Source organism: Ailuropoda melanoleuca, chromosome 9, assembly GCF_002007445.2.
Source record: "Ailuropoda melanoleuca isolate Jingjing chromosome 9, ASM200744v2, whole genome shotgun sequence".
Lineage (NCBI taxonomy): Eukaryota > Metazoa > Chordata > Mammalia > Carnivora > Ursidae > Ailuropoda > Ailuropoda melanoleuca.
In genome coordinates this window covers 91,282,102-91,297,880 of record NC_048226.1, presented here as the reverse complement: position 1 = coordinate 91,297,880, position 15,779 = coordinate 91,282,102, and positions in this window count along the sequence as shown.

Sequence of the window (15,779 nt, the reverse complement as noted above, 5' to 3'; positions counted from 1 at the left end):
ATGTGCCCCGGCTTGATTTCAAAGGGTGACCCTGGCTGTAGCTTTGAGAATAGATTGTAGAGGGGCGAGGGCAGACGCAGAGACCAGTCAAGGGCTGTTGTACTCATATGGGCAAGAGAGGATGGCGGCTGGGACCCAGGTGGGGGCAGTGGGGTGGTGAGAGGACGTGATATTCTGGAAATGGTTTGCTGATGGTCTGGATATAGTAGGTGAGCGACAGGAACCCAAGGTTAACTGACTCCAAGGTTGTGGTGTGAGCAATTGAAAAGTCGGCATTTCCGTGAACAAAGATGGAGAAGACCATGAACAGGAAGACACGAAGGGGGTGGGGTCAGAAGCCTGCGATGCTGGGGAGACACCCAGTCGGCAATACGGCGGAGGCAGTCGAAGGTACCAATCTGGAGGCTGGGCACAGCCACCCCTGACCCCTCGCTTGCGCTCTGCCTCTTCAGGCCTTGAAAGGAGAAACACACCATGTCGGCCGGGCCCTTGAGAGGCCTCTCCTGCCAACCTTGACCTAGAGGCCTCCTACACACACTCGATCCCAAAATGTTCTTGAGGGCATCCTTCCCCGGAAGACCTGGGAAGAGCTCACGATTCGGCGTCTCCCAGGGGAAGCAAGCACGAGTGGCTGGAGCGGTGACATCTGCAACGGTGTGGAGAATGGGAGTCAGAGTGAGGCGGCCCTGGCAGGTGCAGCGGACACGCATCCCACCAGCCAGCCGACAAGAAGGTCCGATACAGTCCCTGTGGCCTGGGAGTCCCACAGGCCCCGTTATGGCCTCTGAGCTCTGGGGATAGGGTAGCCTGGGCACATGGCAATAGAGGTAATACCCGGAAAGATGTGCCCAGCAGGATGTTAGGTGCTGCCAGCTGGCTGTGACAGAGGAAACCTCTGCAGAAAAGGGCTCGGCTGGTGAAGGGGAGCCAGGCAGAAGCCATTCTCGTGCTGAGCACCCACTGTGTGCCAGGAGTGCATTCTCTCTAAGTAAGACCTACCCAAGCCCTCACCATCGCCATCACCATTTGAAAAAAAGGAGGGGCGCCCGGGTGGCTCAGTCGGTTAAGGGTCTGCCTTCGGCTCAGGTCATGAACCCAGGGTCCTGGGATCGAGTCCCGCATCAGGCTCCTTGCTCAGCGGGGAGCCTGCTTCTCCCTCTCCCTCTGCCTGCCACTCCCCTGCTTGTGCTCTCTCTCTCTCTCTCAATCTCTCTGACAAATAAATACATAAAATCTTTAAAAAATTTTTTAAATTAAAAAAAGAAACAGAAGAATATGAGGTAGGAATGCTAAGTAACCCGTCCGCAGTCGCACAGCTGGAAAACGGCCTCTGTCTTCACGCCGCACACGCTGACTTCCAGTCCAGGTGGAGGGGCCAGTCAGAGCCGGGCTGGTGCGGTGGGGAGGGGACGGGGAGGGGGGATTTGAGAAGCTCTCTGTTCCTCTTGGCAGCTGTCTTTCCATTCTCACCCCTCCTGAGCCCCTGCACCCAGACTGTGGGTCACAGAGACGCCACCCCACCTGCTCAGCCCCGAAAGGCAGCGTTTCCCCTGGTTTGCGACACCTTCACCTCCATGCAGTTCTCTGTGATGCTGGACAGCTAGGGCCTTCTCCCCGGCCTCCTGGGAGAGGAGGGTGTCAGCTGAGGTCCTGGGGCTACAAAGGGGCCAAGGCTCAGGGCCAGGAGTTAAGGACACCTCCCACTGCGGCACCCTTGCCCCGAGGCCGAGCACCAGGAATTCAATTCCATGTTGGAGGGGCAGGATGGGGTGGGCAAGACAGAATGGAAGGGGACACAGGGAATGCCTCAGGAAGGGAGACTCAGTGGGAACAACTTCAGGCCTGGCTCATGGAGACGTCTCCTGGCTCAGGGAGCAGGACGGGATAGGTTCCAGGCCACCATGTGGGGCAGAAAGGGTGGGAGGCACAGGAGAGAGCTGTCTTAGGAGGTGGTGGGATGGAGGGAGGATGGGGAGCCAAATACTTGAGGGGGGTGGTATTTTCTGAAGTTCACCTCTGCGATAAGGGGCTCAGAATGGCACAGAGTATGGGCGAGTCCTAGAGCTTGACCTTGGCAGTGTCCAGAGGCAAAATGGCACCATGGTTAAAAAGCATGGGCTCTGGAGCTAGCCTGCCTGCGTTTGAATCATAGCTTTGCCATTTATTTATGAGACTCTCAGGCAAGTCAACTAACCTCTCTACACCTCAGTTTCCCCATCTTTACAAGGGGCGATAATCCTACCTGCCTTGGTGTGGATAAGAGGAAGGAAATGAGACCGAGCCTGAAGCCTCGCAGTGGAGGCCAGCTCACACAATCGGCCGTCCTGGCTGGTGTGTCAGAGGACTCTGTGGGCCACGAGTCAGCAAGCCTTTTCCATAAAGGGCCAGAGAGTCGATGTTTCAAGCTTTGTTAGCCATATGATCTCTGTTGTATATTCTCCTTAAAAGTTTCAACACTTTGGAAAAGTAAAAGCCATACTTAGTCCAAGGTCCTTATAAAAACAGACCACTGACCAGAGCTGGCCCGCAGACTGTAATTTAACAATCCCTGATGGAGACCGAGATTGAGCCTGGAGATCCAGATGTGGCTGGGGGTGGGATCATGGTGGCTGGCTTCCTGCACCTTCCAGGGCTGGGCTAGGGACGATGGTGGGAAGAGCCTTGGGCACAGGGGGAACAGTAGACTTGGCCAGGACAGATGATGCAGGACAGGAGGCCTGGGGAGGGCCAAGCAGGGTGACCATGTGCTCTCACTCTGAGCCTGGACCTCACCTGTCGGCATCATGGCATCTCGGTCTAAGAGTCACATGAGGCCGGAGCCTCTGAGGGCAGCAGGCGGTGTGACATTTACAAGGGGTGACCATTTATCCTCCTGACAAACATTTGTGAGACACTTACTATATTCCAGATGCTGTTCTCAGCCACGGACACAACAGACGTGACCAGGCGCCACACCAGGCAGTCCTGGCTGGTGGCTGGCACCTTTAGTTGCAAGGATGCACTTGCTTCATTGAACTCGGCCCTCAGTGGTCCCTGGGCGGTCTCTTCAATGGGGCTTGGGGATCTGGACGCCTGTTTCTCTGTCCTTGTAGAGGGAAAGGAAGAAAACCAGCTGCTGACCAGGAAACGGTAACAGGACGATGGCCCGGCATCGCTCGGCCAGCGTGGCAGACAGGGAGCCCTCGATAAATGCTGCCCAGGGAGATCCCATCCAGCACCCCCAAAACCGAGGCTGCAAGAGGCCCCTAACTGTGGGCCCTGTCATCTAAGGGAGGGTCAACAAGAGGCAGAAATTGTTGACTATCTCTCTCGCAAACTGAGAAATGAAGGATTTATTTTATTATAAAAATAGCTGACAAGTTACTATGTTTCAGGCACTTGACCTTATGTAGTCTTCACCACAACCCAATGCGGTTTCATTGTTCCCATTCTACAGATTGGAAAATTGAGGTTGAGTGAGGGTAACTGAGGTGTCCAAGGTCATTCCGTTGGTAACAATGAAAGAAACCTATGTACTCCGTGCCCCAGACACTCTCGGTCAGCGCCCTACCCCTTGATCCCGAATAGGAAGTTGTATGTAGCAGGGCCATCCTTTTTTATCTTGACTCACCTCCTGTGAGGTGCCGTTCCCCAGGCCGAGACTCATCGCAGGATATGTGGCCAATCCCTGAGGAACACGCCCGCATTTGACAGGTGGCTTGAGTTTCTTCTTACACAGACATTAAAATTAACACCACCTCACCCATGAGAACAGTGGGGCATCACTAAGTCTGTTCTGAGCGTGTTGGAATCCTGTGGCGGAATTAAGGCACCAAAGGAAAAAGTAAGTATCTCAGAGAGGGCATCGAGAATGTGTATTTCAAGCTAGCAGCTGATTTTCAACTCGTAACTGCCCGTACACCTGCCATCAGGAGGAAATGAAATCTGTTGTCACCGATGGACAGGGTGGCCTTGACATTCAGAGTAGGGGCCACAAAGATTTGCTATAAAAAGCCGGATAGGACAGATTTTAGCCTCTGCAAGGCCATGCATTTCTCTCACTATTCCACTGCATGGCTGCGGCAAGGCTGACAACAGGTAAATGAATGGGGATAGCCATGTGCTGATAAAACTTTGTTTACAAAATCAGGCAGTGGGCCGGGTGTGGTGCGTGGGCTGTAGTTTGCTGATTCCTGGCTTAGAACAGACCCAGCAATCCAACAATTTAATGGGAACCAATGGTGCGGCAGGCACTCCACATATTTTATCTCTTTGGGGTTCATCTCTTTTCAATAACAGGTGTTTGCCGTGTGCTTACCGCCGGCCAGGCACTGTTCTCGGCGTAGGGCTTCAGTGCAGAAAAAGACAAAACGCTGCTTATGTGACAAAATTCCTGTCTTCCCTGCTCCCCAGGAGACACCATCACCCCGACCCTCCAGATGAAGAAAAGAAAGGCAGAGGGAACATCCCAGAGCTTGTGAGGGGCAGAGCTGGGATTCCAGACCCGATCCCAAACCTTGGGTCTTGCCACAACTCCGTGCCATCCCCCAAATCCCAGTCAAGACCGTGGATTCCAGCCCAGGGCCTTCCTCTGCCAAGCAGTCATCCCGCGCTGAGCTGGAGCGTGGCTGTGGACACATTTTGTGCAGCACCTGCCCAGCTTCCAGAAATGCCCAAAGCCAGAAGCGATGCAGAGGAAAACACCGACCTCTGATAAATGCCAGAGAAGCTGTTCCGTAGGGCACCCCTGCACGACTGCCCTCAACCATGTCTGGGACCCAGCCGTCCCTAAGGACACGAGGGGCTCGACATGGCCCCACCCACAGCAGCCACACAGACCGGCCAGGGAGGCCGAGGGCCAGAGGACGGAGCCGACAACACAGTCCTGCTGTCTGAAGGCCCGTCTGTGCAGGGCACTGGTGGGAGTCGGCCTGTCGTCCTGTTTTTATGGTTTTATGTGGCTTGGACCCTGAAATAAAAGAGCTCTCTGTGGAAGGGAATGGTGAAGGGAAAGGGAGAGAGTGCAGGAACGGACTTTTCTAGAGTTTCTGCTTGGTGCTAGGCACTTGAATGGAACATTTCATCCACACACGGTGGGGTGGGCATACACCATTGCTCCTGCTTCATAGACGAGGGATGGGCAAGGTTTTTTTGTAAAGGGCCTGGTAGTAAATATTTTTGATTCTGTGGGCCATGCAGCCTCCGTTATAACTAGACAGCTGCGCCTCGTAAAGTGTAAGCGCCGTATGCATCCTCAGTGGCCGTGTAGACCACTCATGGACGAACGGGCATGGCTGTGTGGCAAGCTCTGCTTACAGACACTCCGAATTTCCTATAATGCACCTGTGTTCTGAAACGCCATTCTTCTGAGTTCGTATTTTTAAAACGTAAAAATGAAAAATAAGTAAAAATGTAAAAATGTTCATATGTCAACTTAACTCACATTTGCATTAAAAATGTGCGTGCAGGGACACCTGGCTGGCTCAGTCAGAGGAGTGTGAGACTTGATCTCGGGGTCGTGGGTTCGAGCCCCATGTTGGCGTGGAGATACTCAAAAAGAGGGAAAGAACTAGAACAGGAAGGACTTTATTACAACAGTAAATAAATATAATGTACGTGCAAAAATGCAAAATCTCAAATGTAAACGCCATTTGGGGCTATAACACCCGTTTTTAGTTGGTGGGCTCTACAAAAGCAATAGTGGATTGGAGGTCGCCCATAGGTCATAGTTTGCTCCCCCCTGACCTAGATGATGTCACTGTGGTATGGGAAGGTTCAGCCTATTCCCGGATCACATACTTCAATGGCTGACCCAGGAGTCCAACCCAGAACCTAGGTTTGCAAGCCTCTGGTATAGAATTCCTAAGGGCAGGGTGGACGATAGCAAAAGCCTACCTGTTTTTGACAACTGCAAATAGAACAGTAAAGGCATTCATTCATTCATTCATTTGATCCTTCAATTAATCATTCATTCACTGATCTTTCAAAATGTGTAAGACACTGAGGTGGGAGGTATTCAGGTCAAGAGCTTCTTTTAAGCCTTATGACGATTCTTAAGAGGGCTGGCAACTTACGATGGTCATCCCCATTTCACAGATGGGAGGACAGAGGCATGAAGAGAAGCCCACGTTCATTCCATTTTCTCCTCTGCCTAGGCATTGCGCAGGTAAGATTTTCTCTTATGGAATGTGGCAACGAAGAAGTAAAATACATGAGAAGGTTTAAAAACAGAGAGATATTAAGGTTGAAAAATAGGTACAATTGCTCCAGATGGGACCCATGGGCAAAGCTCAGGGCGGGGGCCTTTGGGCTGAGCTGCATTTCAGCCATCAGAGATGGGTACCCCTGGGCAGCAAGAAGCAGAAAGGACAAGGTCCAAAGAAGGGGATGGGAGACTGTGGAGGGCAAGGGACTTCCTGGCTGTGCAAGAGCCACCACAGACCCTGGGGAGGTGGGCTAGGCTGACAGAGAAGGGCCCGAGGCCCTGCCTAGAGGATGGGATGAGCCGTGGGGTGCTGGAGACTTCCGGGGACCCTCTGCTCTGCTGTGACAATTAAGCAATGGCCAGTGCCTGAGTTTAGCAGCGCAAAGACTAGGGAGTTTCAGAAGGTGCTGGAAGAGGATATTGAAAAGTGGGGAAAGAAAGAAAATTCAACCCAGCTGAAAGGCTGACTGCCAGCTCGAAATTCTCAGTTCTGGGAGCGATCGTCGAGCCCTCCCTACAGCCCCGACAGGTGAGGGGGGCGGGGGGTATCACCTCCAGGCTTGAAGACAGCCCCAGGCTGAGCAAGAGGAGAGCGCTGTCCAATTCGGGACCCTCTGGGCCCCAGCTTTCCCAAACCCCTCCTCCCTTGTGATCCGTACACCCTCAGTAGGGCAGCTGTCAGCAACCCCACTTGGCATCAGGAAGCTGACACTGGGAGGCCACAAGCTTCAGCTGAGCCCACATCCTGCCTCTGCCCCTGACTGCTAAGAATGACTGCGCTGATCGATAATGATTGATGCTGAGGGCTTAGATGTGTTTCCATGGGTTTTCCTAGTGAACCATTTAAGGTTCACATCCTGATGTTTATATATAGGGGTGCCTGGATGGCACAGTCGATTAGCCCCGACTCTGGGTTTCAGCTCAGGTCATGATCTCAGGGTTGTTTCGATCAAGCCCCAAGTTGGGCTCCGTGCTCAGGGCAGAGTGTGCTTGCGATTCTCTCCCTCTGCCGTTTCCACTTGTGCTTGTTCTCTAAAATACATAAATAAATCTTTTTAAAAAGCTTATATATAGAAAGCACATATTATATGCGATACCAACAAGGAACCTTCGGCAGGGAGCCCCAGAGGCAGTAGCCCCTGTTTCTCGGCACTTCCCGAGCCCCATTCTGAGAAGCACCCTTGGGGGACAGAGTTAGTAGGGCAGAGACAGAGATGAAGGACAAACAAGGGTCTTGCACACACCGCAGCCTTATTATCTCCCTGGGGGAGGAAACAAAGATCGTGCTGGGAGGGAGGGGATGGGTGAGCACACCGTTTGACATGGGACGGGAAGATAGTTCCGGATGAAGGTCAGGCTTCTCCAAAGGGAGAAAGCAGGTTGAAGGGTAGTCGTTCCCTCAACCCCAGAGGTACAGGCTGAGCAGGCTGCCAAGACGAGCGTTGAACTTGGCCGGGCACACAGGGTTGTATAATCATCTCAGCCCTGCCGGGTCACTCCGGAACACCAGGGAAACCTTCATACCAGAAAAACAAACTCTGACCGCCTGCCAGTTGGAGGAGTAAACAGAGAAGCAGTCACACACCAGGGACCCCCGAACATTGCCCCTGGTTTTGCGGGGCTGCTAATAACCACAGTACTACTCTCGTGGAGTGCTTCCATGTCAGGCGTGTGTGCTCAAAGCCTTAAACACACAGTCTTCAGTCGTCAAGAAAAGACTCCCAGGAAGGTGATAAAACGATCCCATTTCAAAGATGAGGACTCTCAGGGTCAGGAACTTCCCTCGGATCGTCATGCCATTTGATAGTTGAGCTGGGATCGGAAACCAGGCAACCTGATTCCTAGAGCTGCGCCCATGGCCTCCACGCTGTAGGCACGCAGCCGGGCATGTGGCAGTGGAAACAGAGATCTCAGAGCCTGGGATTATGTGGAGTCAGATCCTAGCTCCCCCACTCCTAGCTGGAGTTTTGGATGAATTCTGCTCAGTATCTGTTGTCTCGTGGGTAAGATATGGATCCTTGGGTCCTAGGGAGGTAATAAGAATGGGAGATAGAAGCAAAGTGGCTGCCAGTAGTTCGTCCACAATGTGTCTGGTCTCATGGGGCCCACAGCCGCTGCCAACGTAAAGCATGGGTCCTCCCTGAACCTCAGGCTCCTCTTCAGCTCCTATAAAGGGTCTCCCTATCCATCTGGACTGTACTCTGTATTCAGTAAACTCCCAAATAGGGTAGAAAAGCCTAAGAAGTGATCCCAAAGCCTACCAAAGAAACACATTCTCTGATCTCCCAGCCCCAGGCCTTCCTCCCTCCCAGCAAAGCCAGACTTTAACTCCTTACCACCCTGTCTTGCCAGTTTATTATACTCCCTCCACCCAGGGGACAGCAAGGGAAATTAAAAAGGTGGAGAAATCAGCTAAGTCTTGGAGGTAACTAGTTCCTTAAACATAGAATTACCAACCTATGGAAAGAATTTTTTTTCTTGCCTGCAAAACATTTCTCCACTACTCCCAAAACCTACAGGCCCCCCTTCCCTGCTCCATGCAGGTCCCTGCATAGAGCTGCATTTCAACATCACTGTTTTCCTTTGTGATCCTGAATGCTGTACCATATACGCATTTTTAAAGCATTATTCTCAAAAGGCATCCAGAGCTTCCCCAGTTTGTAAAAAGGGTTCAGGGCGTGCTGGAGCGAGAGCGCGCGTGCGCACACACGCACACACACGTCTCAGAGCTTTCTCTTTTGTCCTGGCATGCCAGGCCCTAGGATTTCACAAGTTCCTCGCCCTTTGTGAAATTATTTCCTAAATAAGTTTGCAGATAGGACCATGTTGCCTCCACCTTTCACTTTCTCTGTGGAAATTCTCCTCTTTTATCTGTGAATCTGTGTCACTGAGAAAGACAGAGGGAGAAGCCAGGCAAGAAGGACTCTATTCTGATATGTATGCACTTTTCCAGCTATGACCCTTACCCTGGTTGGCAAAACCACCTGTTCCATTACCTGTACCTCTAGCGCCCTGCAAATCCTGGGAGGGAGCACGCAAGGTTGAATCCGTTATTCCACAGCCTAGAGCAGCAACTACGAGGAGCAAGTCTTGGGTGGATGGATCCTGAATCCATGGGGAGGAGAGGCAGTCATGTGAGAGAGAGAGAGTTCCAAGCGCACATGGCTTCGCTGCTCACTTCTGTGGGTAAATTTCCCTCCCTTTATAGCAAATCTCTATACATTTACTCCCGACTTCAGAGGTCCATTTAGAGTTCTTGGCCTTTTCTTATTTGGGCCACGCAGAGAATAAGTTGGCACAGTGTCTGTCTCCTGGGGTCAGAGCCTGGCTGTGCCTTCTCTGCCCGGAGCATGTTTGCCCTTGCCCTTCCCCTGGAGAGCATGGCAGAGTGAATACGGTCCGTCCCCCCTGGCAGAGGCCTGGTCTTTCACAAATGACATCTAGGGAGCCGTCCACCCACACCTCTAGAGTACACGTTCCTTGCAAGCACACACACGGCATTCCCTACTAGAGACCACTAGAGACCGTATGCCGAGCCACAAAGTAAGTCTTATACATTTCAAAGGATTGAGGTCACACAGTACATCTTCTTCTGAGGACAATAGGAATAAATTAGAACTCAACAAGCATTGATACATGGAAAATCCCCAAATATTTGAAGAAACTCTCAGTGCCTGACGTGGGATGGGTCCTCCATAATTTCTGTCCCAGTCTTTCTCCACCATAGTTATGATCCCTCTGCTGCTGTGAAAAGGGGAGGTCAATGTCATGGTTGCAGTCCCGCATGCAGCACAGGCTGCCTGGTCTACCCAGTGAGCTGAGACCATGAGTCAACCTGGGAGCCCCCTCTGAGTCCCTTGGCTTTCACCAGATCACATTCACAAAGGAAGGTCTCTGCTGTGCTGCCAAATGGGGTTCCCCTCCCCCACCCCTTCTCTCTACTCTGAGAAGCCCAACCTTCTCGAGGGCCTGTCCCATGTCAGGCCCTAGCAGGTGATGGATCTTGCTCTGTTCACTCAGAATCTTCTCTGGCAAATAAAATGAAGTTCACTTTGTTTAGGGACTCCCACTGATACTCCTTGAAGAAAAGATGAAGGTAGCACATCAGAAATGCCTGCTTTCCTTTGCCCACCATTTTAGGGGATGTCCGTGAGACCAGCAATACAGTCAACCAGAAAGAAACTCAACCAGCCAAGTCATTCAAGGTCAATGGTGACTGAGACCCTGACATCGCTGGATTGGGGAATAATACGGGATCTGAATTTTACTCAAGGGTTTGCTTGAGCTTCTGAAGGACAATTACCTGATCTGTGTTTTCAGTTCATTATATAAACGGGCAAAGGTGGTGCTGATAATACATCACCCATAAGAGCCAGAGGGTGGGGGAGCCTGTTATTGACAGGAATGGACAATGTGTAAACAACATTTCACCAAGACAGAGCTGGTCGGAGCACTCTTTTCTTACAAGTCAGGATAAAGATCTCCTAGATGGGAAGGAGTGGGAAATTAAGACCTTAATTAAAGCACATTTGGAGGGACTGGTATGTGACAAAACTTCCTCAGAACTCAGTCTATGGAAGGTTTCAGATGGGGTCCCATCAAGAGAGGATGTTTTCAGAGGCAAGATTCAAGCCCAGTTTTGTCACTTTCCAGCTGTGGGGCCACAGGGACAAGACTTCGCCTCAGCCTCCTCACCTGTACAGTGGGGATGAGAGTCAAAGAACCTACCTCAGAGAGTGGTCGCGAGAACACACGAAGACACTGAGCGAGTAGCTCACACAGAATAACAAACTGTCTAGAGCTCTTATCACGTGATCTAAGCAAACACTGAATGTTCAGGACATCCTGGGATGAAAGCTCTTCCCATCTTGTAGATAGGATCATTAAAGCCCAGTAAAGCTAGGAAACTTGTCCAAGGACACAAGCCGTAAGTCGTAGAGGTGGGATTCAGACTCAGGTCTAACTACAGAGCTCAGGAAATTTCTAGTCTAATAGGAATGACCCACAGAAACACCACCTCCAATATGAGGAGCTCCAGCCACATTGCCCCAGGGACAATGCACTGGACTCGCCCTTTAGGAACAAGCATTAAGGTGCCCCATTTCAGCTGGACCTCGAAGGACATTTTGGTTTTCTTTTTTCTTTTTTTAAGATTTACTTATTTATTTGAGAGAGAGAGAAAGAGTGAGCAGGGAGTTGGGGAGCGGCAGAGGGAGAGAATCCTCAAGCAGACTCCCCACCGAGCACAGAGCCCGATGTGGGGCTCGATCTCACGACTCTGAGATCATGACCTGAGCCAAAACGAAGAGTTGGATGCTTAACTGACTGAGCTACCCAGAGACCCTGACATTTTGGGTTTCACCAAGCAGAGGAGGAGGTAAGAAGAATCTTATTAGTGGAAAACTAATTTTGGCAAAAGCAAGAAGGTGTGAAAAGGAATTCCCTGGTAAGTTAAACTGGAATGACCGCTGAGCTGAGCACTGGGCTGGCTTGAGTCTCATATGAACTCACTTCCATGTCTTTGCAAGCACCCTGATCAGCAAAGCACTGTGGGTAAGAGCACAAGCTCTGTGTCTGATGGATTGTTGACCTAATGAAACTGTGTGACTTTGAGCAAGAGACATAATGTCTCTGGTCCTGAAAGGGGATCACTTTTTAAATGAGAGCCATCATCTTAACCCTCTGGGAGTCTGTACTGACTACATGGAGCATTCCATTTAAGGCTAAGCCTTGAGCCTGCTAGCGTTCTGATGCTTATGTTTCCGTTCCACTAGATACATGTCGCCAGTGTCTCCTCTGCCATCATTCTGCCCACTGCTCAGACCCCTTTTGCTCACTGGAGATGACATCTCTCAAGAACTACTAGTTAATGTCCTAAAAAAGAAAAGACTCAGAAACTGAAGAGCAATGGGACTTGGTCTGTTACTATTACTAGAGTTGAGTTTCCACAACAAACGGCTTGTCCTCTTATAGCCAGAACTGGGGATCTGACTTCATTCCTCTCGCAAAATACTTTTTTGCTAAATAACTGTGGTGTGATATCATTTGAATTCTCACCATTTGACAGCAGCCTGGAGAAGGTACTTTCTGCCTGGACCACAAGGTTGTCTCTATGAGTGTTTGTGTTGTATCGTGTAAAATAGGATAACAGATTGGAGGCTTTCAGAAAAAGGCGTATTTGCTTCATGCTTTCCTCTTGTTCCACACAAACTCAAATCTGGGGGTCTTGTTCTGTGCCTGGGCTTAACTAGGTGTTTGGGATTCTTTAAATCAAACGTCCTAAGATAATACATCCTTTTGATTTTCACCATCTCCAAATACGCACGCATCTTACAACAAGCGGCGTTCGATAGTTTAACTGAAGGCCTACTTGTTCCTTTCTTAGTGGCACATAAATTAGTAGTGAGTTGTATAACTGACAGCATCTCAGATTTGAGGAAATGCATTATGAGCTGGGAACCAGGCTAGGCTTGAAACAAAATTTGCTTTTGCTCTGAACAACGACCACATAACTCTAGACTGTCACTCCTCACTTACACATGAGAAATCCGATGCCCAGGGTGTGAAAGAAAAATTTGCCAAGATTGCTTTAGTATGTAGGAGGAAGAGTGAGGGCGGAGTTCTGCCTACCATGGCTGAGGACGAATTACCGCAAAACTTAGCATCATAAAACAACAATCGTCTTATGTTACTCATGAGTTTTGGGTCAGGAATTTGGGAAGGGTTGGGCTGGGCAGTTCTCACTTGGGGTTTCTTATGCCCTTGTAGTCAGATGTCAGCTGGGCTGTGGTCATTTGAAAGTGCAAATGTTTGGCTGTCGGACATCCAAAATGGCGGTTTGCAAGGCTGCCAGCCCGTGCTGGGTGATGTCTGGGAGCTCAGCTGAGACCACAGACCAGAGCACCTACACGTGGCTTCTTCAGCAAGGTAGTTGCAGTGCTTCCCTCAGAAAGAGTACCCCAAGGCAATCTGGAGGGAGTTGCAGAATCTTCTGTGACTCCACTGCTTGAAGCCATCACCAAGACTCAAGGAAAGGACATCAATCCTATTTTTCAATGGGAAGAATGTCAAGGAATGGTGCCACTTTGTTTTTAAGCCATCACAGATAAGAACCGTCATCTGGCTGGTGCAAAGACACCGTATGTGAGATTGTTTGTCTGGTGTCCAGAAGCACAGGAAGAGAGAACAAGAACTAAATGTGATGAAGAGGATTTTTAGAAAAAGGCAGTTGGAGTCATCTGGTCACCTGCGCGTTCACTTTCAAAGTCTTTGCTTTGGGATATTAAACATGGATCCAGGGTTGCTCCCATTGCTTAGAACTTATCAGCAGCTTTCTGAGATGTAGATTCAGGGCCAACCTAGCAGGTTCACAAGAGACCTCAGGCTTAGAACTTTGTCAGACAAACCTTGTTTCTACCCAAAAAGAGGCTTTATCTAGTTTAACATTTATTGAACACTAGTTGCAGAAAATTCTGGGGTCTGTGGCTATCTGAATGAACAAAACAATGCCACTTTCCTCACAGGGCTTATATTCTGATGGGAGATGCATAAAGTCACCAAATCTGTACTAATATCAGCAAGGCATAAGAACTATGGGTAATGACAGAAAGTGACGGGTGGGGGGAGCTGTGCTGGGGGAGGGTAGTCAGAGACGGTCTCTCATGGAGTTGACATCAGAACAGAGATCTGAATGCGGTGAGGAAATGAGCCAGGTATGTAGGGGAAAGAGTGTTCCAGAAAAGGGGAACATTCCGTGCTAAGGCCCTGAGGCCAGCCTGCACTCAGGTATGTGTGGTCTATAGCAAGAAGTCCAGTGTGGAAAGTAGGGTGAGCAAGAAGAGAAAGAAGGAAAGGAGAGCCTCGGGTTCACTCAGGGAGGGCCTTACAGGGCACAAGAGGAACTTTGGATTTTATTCTAGGTGAGGTGGAACTCCCCTGAAGGGTTTCGAGCAGGTAAGTCCCAGGATTTAGTTTACATATTGAAAAGATGTCCCTGGCTGCTGAGAGAGAAGGGAGGGCAGGGAAGAAGCCAGGCCCATTAGAAGGTTTGCTCCCTCAGTGGCCCAGGCAGAAGGTGGAGGTGGCTTGGTCCAGACGGTCACTGGTGGAGGGGGTGAGAAGGGGTGAAATGGGCATACATTTTGAAAGAACATACCACAGGATGTGCTGATGGACACATCTTGCCTGCTGATCTTTGAATCTCACAAATGATATGTAGCCAAAAATGTTTGCCTTTGCCCAAATTCAGATCTGATCTCTAAAGAGGGTGGCAATGTAGGTAGTGGCAAGTGACAGACCCAGGTCAAGCCAGCTCCCTTACACGCACTGGCCAGGGGTCTCGTCATCATGGCAGAGAAGGGTCTGCAAAGCAGGTATTGTCCCCCACCCCACCACCCCCCGAAAGAAAGATTTAAGATTCAAGAGAATAAGCCACTGTCTGGAAAGACCCTTTCAAAAAGGAGTTTGAGAAATTCTAGAACCTTCTAAAAGGGCTGTCAGGGAGATGCACACCCATTTGCATGGGCAAGTTCGGGTATTTTGGTCATTCACTCCATGACACGACCTGGTAGCCACAGCCCCTCCTCCTGCACAAGTCGGTTCTCTAAGGGGCCTTTTCTGTCAAAAAGAAACCACTGCTGTGGCCGCTTTGAGACAGACTTTAGGGGGAGTTTCATGCTCCATGAGTCTCAGTGGTGAAAGGGTCAAGATGCTCTTTAAATACCACAAGTGGCCAAATGATTAGATCAAGGTGCAAACCCACGCCTATAATAGTGGCTACTTTCCTTTTAATTTTCTTTTTCTTTTTCTCTTTTCTTTTCTTTTCTTTTCTTTTCTTTTCTTTCTTTCTTTCTTTTTTTTTTTTTTTTATGACCAACAGGTATACAGTTACTCACAACGTGTCAGGCAGGTTCTCATTACTGTATGAAACATTAAGTCATTTCACGCTCATAATAATAACAGTAGGAACTGCTAGTACCCTTCATTTGATACTCAATACACATTTATTGAGCATTTTGCAGATGAGGACAATGAGTCACCGGGGAGCGGAGTGACTTGCCCAGATCACTAAAGCTAGTAAGGGGCAGAGCCAAGATTAAAACCGGGTACTTCTGGCTCTGAAATCTGGGCTCTGAACCACCATACTAAGCTGCCCAACGCTGACTGTGCTTTGGTGGAAATCTGTATATCTATTTAAAATATTTTCAGCTGCAAATAAAAGACAACTCAGAGTAGCATAAAGAAGTAGGAATTGTTTCAATAACAGAAAGTCTGGAGGTAGTCTTCTGTCCTGGGTTGGTAGGGACAGCCTAACAGTGTTATCAAAGATCCAGGCTTTTCCTATCTTTTCTTTTCTTTTTTCTTAGATCCTATTATATTTACTTTTTTATTATTTTTTAATAATAATTTTTCATTATGTTATGTTAGTCACCACACAGTATATCTCTAGTTTTTGATGTAAAGTTCCATGATTCATTACTTGAGTGTAACACCCAGTGCACCATGCAATATGTGCCCTCCTTACTACCCATCACCAGCCTATCCCATTCCCCCACTCCCTCCCCTCTAAAGCCCTCAGTTTGTTTCCCAGAGTCCA